The sequence below is a fragment of the Halyomorpha halys genome, unplaced genomic scaffold (genome assembly GCF_000696795.3).
Source record: "Halyomorpha halys isolate HHAL.00 unplaced genomic scaffold, Hhal_1.1 Scaffold691.1, whole genome shotgun sequence".
NCBI classification, from domain to species: Eukaryota; Metazoa; Arthropoda; class Insecta; order Hemiptera; family Pentatomidae; genus Halyomorpha; species Halyomorpha halys.
Window position 1 is genome coordinate 338,730 of NW_027113417.1, and position 6,815 is coordinate 345,544.

The 6,815-nt window shown below is 32.4% G+C and overlaps 1 long non-coding RNA gene across 1 annotated transcript in view; it reads right to left on the reverse strand.

Moving 5' to 3' along the window:
* Window positions 1-281: 281 nt before the first annotated feature.
* LOC106685404 (uncharacterized) overlaps window positions 282-6,815 on the reverse strand; it is an 8,690-nt gene continuing 2,156 nt past the window's right edge. Inside the window, exons 2-3 of the long non-coding RNA XR_001343837.2 lie at window positions 613-721; window positions 282-539 (exon numbers count right to left, since the gene is read on the reverse strand). This is a non-coding gene — a long non-coding RNA (uncharacterized lncRNA). The remainder of the gene's footprint in view (window positions 540-612; window positions 722-6,815) is intronic.

A 6,815-nucleotide genomic window follows, 5' to 3' on the forward strand; every position in this document is an offset into this window, starting at 1 on the left:
TGGTGTGCCCCATTGTTATTTCATATTATGTGAGTTAACTTCTGTTATGTGTATAAATATTAACAAATTATTGAATGTTTTGAAATAAAACGAAGTTTCAGATAAAAACAAATAAACAGCTTAAAAGACTGTATTTCTAATAAATTACACGCCTTTGTTTTTTCAATCAGGATTCAACTTAACATGATTGCATTTTTTATTTTAGTGGTATCTAAGGTTGTACTAGGTATATGCAATATGCGTTTTTGCAGTAGGTCTCAAATTTAAAATAAATCGATAAATACATTGAACAATATAATTTTATTGCTTCCTAATTGAGGTGAAGGAATGGTAGTTATTATATTTGCTTAATACAAAAAGAAACTCGTATTTTTCTTTATCAATAAGCACATACAGATTCAGCTGTATAAAGAGATTCATTCACTCGAGGATTTCTTGATATTTTGGTTCTCAGTATCAGTTATAATTGGAATCCTAAATCAAAAGTAAACACTGCCGATGATGTAGTTTGTATTCAACAGCGGAACGTCCGAAATCGTCTAAAACAGAAACAAAAATAAAAGATTAATTTTTATAAAAAACAAAATGTTATAAATGTTGTTTCTTACTTACACATTTCCGGCTTTACAACAATATGCATTGTGGTAACAGCACCATCTGTCGTAGTCACAGCAGGTACTAGCAGTGCAATGAATACTTACTCTCCAAATTAATGGGACACCTACATTAAATAAAAACATTACATTTGGAACTAAATTTACAAAGGGTTTCCATAAAGGTTCCAATTTAAAAATTAGACAAATAATGGATAAGATCCAATTTACAAAGTGGAGATGATGGAAAATGATATTTTCGTACAAAAAAGAGTAAAAAATTGCTCTTAGAATTAATATGAGACATCCTGGCATAATGTTGGAGGGTAGGTGTTACGGCACTGTTTTGGGAATTTTAGTCGTCATCATCAAGTTTTAGGGATAGTTTAAATTTATAATTATTTATGATTTTTATTTTTTAGCTAATTAACAACTAAGCATTAACAAAATGCTTTCCATCCCACACACCACACTGCCTGAGTATAATAATAATAATTCGATGAAAAATAATTTTCATTCTTTTCCATACGCCATTTTGGCAATATTATTCTCAGTAAGCGGACATTTCCATAATTTTAATAAATAATTTATTTCCATGGCAATCTTTTTTTTTATTGCATATTTTTTTAAATAATATTCACCGTTTCTGAACTTCGGGTATTCTTGCTTACATACTCATTTCCCCTAATCTCTACAATTTTAGGTACTTTGGTTAGATTTTTACTGTTATAGATTATTATTGATTAGATAGTTGTATTATAACAGTAGTATTAGACCTATTTTTTGAGGGTATTGTAAATTTTCTAACAATCACTAGTTCTCCAACGGATCTAACTCAGGAATTTTCAATAGCAAGTGGTACTTATTTTTTTTACAGGTTCTCATTGTAAATCTTATTTTAATACGTACAAGTTCACAAAGACCAGTCTCAGTACCAACCATTCAGTAATCATTTTTGTATAGCAAACTAAAAGTTTTGAAAATATGACCCAAGGTACCAACACACCGATTCCAGTGTTTTCCAATGTTCATAAGCTCTCTGGAATCGGGATGAATCGTTTCCCTTTAGTTCTTTCATGATTCAGGAAAACAAAAAGAAATCCCTAGGTCGTTGTTGTAGAGTGTCTGTGGCAGTGTTGCCACATTGAACTTGGTCAACACTTGGCGACTTTTTGTTTTCTGAGTTCAACACCAAAGTAGTAAAAATGAAAAATTTGACCCCTTACTGTAGTTAGAACAGGTTGGTCACATGTTGATAAGCCCCCGCCCCCCGCTCTGTATGTCAAAAATGACCAAGGAGGGGGGAATAAAAAAACAATAACAAAAGTAGTCATCCACAAAGAGTTAGTTCAACCCGGAAAGACTGTCACAGGTTAGTTTTACGTTGGAATATTCCGCCATTAAAGGATCGAGTTCTTTACTAGGACATAGCACCCTCTCGCTCTGTTGTGGCAACACTACTGCAGCCACTTTACTGCACCATCCTAGCTCCATGCAACTTTTTTTTTATATCCCCGATTCAGAGGCACCTGAAAAGGAAGCGATTCAACTTATTCCAGTAATCCAAGTAGATTTGATGAGATCCTGTACAAGTGTTCCACAGGTGGTGTTCCATAGAGCCTAAGAACAATGGATAAAACGCGGGGAGCGGTGTGTTGTTGCCCAAGACTTTGAATTCGACTTGAATTCATATTTGGAACTTTTTTGATTCTAAGCGTCCTGCAAGCGTGAATTAACGGGTGATTAATATCGATAAATGTATGAATTATAATGCTATGCGATTTTTTCGAATCTTAATCTGACTGATGTATCTTATTAATTTTATAGAATTCATCAGTTTTTATTACTACCATCCGATTAAATTTTATTTTTACTAATCTGAAGATATAATCACAATGGTCAAATTGATATCTTTCCAGCAATATAAGAGGAATAAATGACCAAATAAGAGGATATAAATCAACGTTGGATCGCCTGTATGGGGGCAACCTAACCTAAACCCACGCTTGTAATCAGTCACACCACCATAAGGCCACGTCCTCTTTCAAGCCAATCTAACCTTAGCCATTAGGCTACACCTCGTTCCAGTCAACAATGCCCTCTATTTCCCTATCCGTTTGTAATCAGCCAATCACAACACTCCTAGCCCTCGGTAACTGTTCTGTTTATCTCCACATCACCTAAATTAGGTACAGGCACCGACTTTTTAGTCTATGTAGCTCAGCCGTTATGTATGGGGTTGAGTACATCCGGTCGTTATTTGTTTTTCCAGCAACCTTGTAATAGTTGAAATTTTTGCAGGGGCTGAGTGTGCCCGGTCATCACTCTATTCTTCTGGTCTTTGCGAGACTTTGTATTTTGGGAGAGGGAAATAGTGTCCAGGTGTCCAGGGTGTTTTTGAAAGGTTCTCACTCTAGCATACCTTACCTTTAAACTGCCTAGTACACGTAACAACGTTGAAATCCATGAAGTTTGAACATTGTATGGGTAATCCCTAAAACATGGCAGTAGGACTTCTTAATCCCCCTTTTTTATCTTTTAGACTCCAAATTTTAAAATTATCTTTTTTTAGTTTTCTCATCGAATGAAATAAAGCAGCTTTTATCTACAGTGGATAAAACTTTGACAGCCGATCCCTATAACATAAAAAATCATATGTAAGACCTGTTAATCCTCTCTATCTTCTAATATTTATGATGAAAGTAAACGTGGGACTTTGAACTTTTATAATCCCTAACACTAAAACAAGAGGACCATTTATTCGTCCTACCTATTTACGTAAATAAATGAAAAATGGCTGAGCAACCTACGTTTTGCAGATGATATTGTGCTCTTTGCAAAAGGCATGGAACAACTGAGAGAAATGATGAAGCGGCTTCTGGCATTGTGTAAAGAGGTTGGTCTTTATCCGAACTACCAGAAGACGAAACCTATGAAAAATGGCGTAAAAGAGGATTGTGAAATTTACAATCATAAGTTGGCAAATGTTGAAGAATATATTTATCTGGGTCAGTTAGATAGAGGAGCAAAAGAGGTCCAGAGGAGATTGGCACGCGGTTGGAAAAAGTTTGGTCCCTTGGGTATATAATGAAGGGAAAATACAAGTATTGACCGTAAAAGGCAGGTCTTCGATAGAGTTATATTAGCCCAGTGGTCACTTATGGATGCCAAGCGTTGGCACTGACTATAGCTCAGGAGAGGAAATTACAGGTGTGGCAAAATAATATTGTGAGAAGCATTGTGAACATGAGGAAAAGAGATTGAATAAAAAATGCTTAGATCCAGAAAGAAACATGACTCACTGACACACTGATGATGACAAGATTGAGCAAATGGAAATGGGCAGGGCATCTCCTTCGATGCGAAGATGACAGATGGTCAAAAGTTGCCATAGAATGGACTCCATACGACCTTTCAAAGAAGAAGATGAAGCGATATGTTCAAGAGGATGGCAGGATCCCTCTGGTGGAGAGCTGTTAGGGACAGGGATGTCTGGAAGGAGAAATGGAAAGAACTCGCCTCCCAATAGGGCTGGTCACCCCGGGAAGTGCTGACTATTACTCCCAAAAGAGAAGGCCTATGCAGGAAAGAATACAAAAAGATGGAGAGAAGGAAGAAGAAGAGAAAATTGATAGAAGTCAATGTTTTGTCAACTATTATATATATAAATTTATTTATTATTTACTTATTTTTTCTCTCTATCTTCATTAAATGTTTACATTATATTTTGGAATGATTTTATTTTAATTGCATAAATAAAAGGCTATTTCATTTCATTTCATTATTATGTGTTTAAACGTGCTTGATTAAGCGTGTCCTATGGAAACTTGTAAATTGATTTAAAATAAAAACTTTTTGTTAATTTTGGTACGTTCTGATGGTGTTTTAATTCCATCCTTCATTTTATACAAATGTTTGTGTAGTTAGTATTTTTCAATAATAGACTTTTTCATTTTCAATTAATTTTAATATTTCCATATTTTCAATCAAGTTAAGATTATAATTTTTTCGATCTATTTGAAGAATTTAATGGTCCAATGTACTTCAAATTTAGAATTTCCTTCACTTACAAGTTATATTGTAATTTAAAAATAAAATTTTTTGTTATTTCCGTTCCTTTTTGATAATTTTCTTTGAATAGTTTTTTTTTTAATCTGAATATGTTTCATTAGGTTTATTTAAATTTTATATTATATTTTTAAATTTATATTTCATCCCAATTCCGCCGCTGCTATCAGTGACGTCAGCCCCTTGGTATCTTCTGCTTTACTGGCCAGGACTTACGTCATAGCATATGCCAAATATTTATTTCCCACGTGCACTCCAGCATTATCACAACTTAAAGAATCAAATATAAATATAATCTTACATTAACGCAATAAATTACTTGAGCATAATATTAATTTATTTATATTTATTTCTTTAAACATGCATAAATAAGCAAATTATTCAGTTTATTTCGATAAATTATTTATATTAAAGAAAATGAAAAAGTAAAGAAGTTTTGCTGGTGAAATAAAAATATTAAACAATAAAATAAATATATATATATTTGTCAACAGCATTAATTATGGAGTTACTTAAGGTTAGTGATATGTAACTAAAATAAGACAAATACATTTTTATAACAAAAGAAACTTAATATTACTTTTGAAATATAATTATTGATATTTATTATATTAAATATTATTAATTATTTGAAAATAAACATAAGAATTAGTAACTCGACTTAAAAAAATGTAAAAGTTTCATGATTAGGAATAACAAAAGGGTAATAATTCTGCGAGAGCTAAGAGAAATTAATGTCTATCTGACCTACTGAGTCATTACTTAAGTTATAATACGGGTATGGATGATCTTTAGTTGGAGAAATATTTCCTTCTTTTACCACGTTATATATAACATATAACATGGTTGAGAGCGTGTTACTATATCTGTTAAATGGAGGATGAAGTCGTGCAAGAGGCCAGCTGAGCTCTACATCGTCCTGTAGGTTACTTGCTCGTTGTTTCTGTTTTGTTTGTCCTACTATTGTTTTGGACTTTTTTAAACAAGACAATTAGTAGCCAAATTTTCAAATTTATACTTTTCACTTACTTTAGGCATATTGTAATAAATTACTGTAATAAAACTTATAAGTATAAAATAACAAGAAGTTTTGGAAGAAAAGGTAACTAAATAAATTACTAAGAAAATTCCCTAGGAGCTCTCGTGCATTTAACATTTAACATGATTTTAAATAGGGCTGCTCACAATCTTGTACTTATAACATTTAATATTGTAAAACATTTTACATTCAACACAATATCATGAATACCCCTAATAATCGATTGGATGTAGTATATATGATGTCCTGTTGATCAAGACAAACTCATGAATCAGTGAGTCTGGTATCAATATTAAGCAGGAAGATTATGTTTGCAACGATATTAATAGCCTGGTATCAGTATTAAGCCAGCAGTGTAATGTATAGGATTTATTCGCACTTCGTACCTGTTCGGACGGAAACCAACGAACAATACGGGGTTGTTGACGGATACTTGTAAGTCAGACGGATTGGTTTCGCAACTATTCGCAGATTTCCGCTCCCAGAGGACGAGAGGCTTAAGACGGATTGCTAAGTCCTAATCTAAAAAAAGTGGTCATAATTATTTTGTTATATACAGTGTACGTAAATATTTATCTATTTACAATTGTAATATGAGGAAATTGAGTCAATTGAAAATTTAATAGATTAATTCAACATTTTAATTCAGAATGAAAAATAGTTAAAATAATTAAAGAGTATAAATACAATTTTATAAATAAAAAAATAAAAATGTTTGCGAGCGTATACAGCTACAAAGCGTCAGAAGTACAGAAATAATTCTTTTAATACAATTTTTTTTTAGTATTTTGAGCTAAGATCATCTCATTAAATAATTTGAACCAGCAAACTTGAAAATTGGTCGTTCTGTTTGCTAAAACAATCGTAACATACCATCAAAGGAGCAGATTTTCACTCCATTATAGTTATAGTTGTGTTAAAAGCTAAAGGTATTAGCACAAGGGCCCAAGAGGAGAAAACAGGCAGTTATCTCATCGCAATTTTTTATTACTTTAATGAAAACTATGTATAATTATGTTTCTTTTCACTATTAGAGGGCAATTGTTTGTTTTATTTAAGTGTACCAATATCATTATTTTTGTTATTAATTTTACATTCCTCTTTTATTAAGAAGC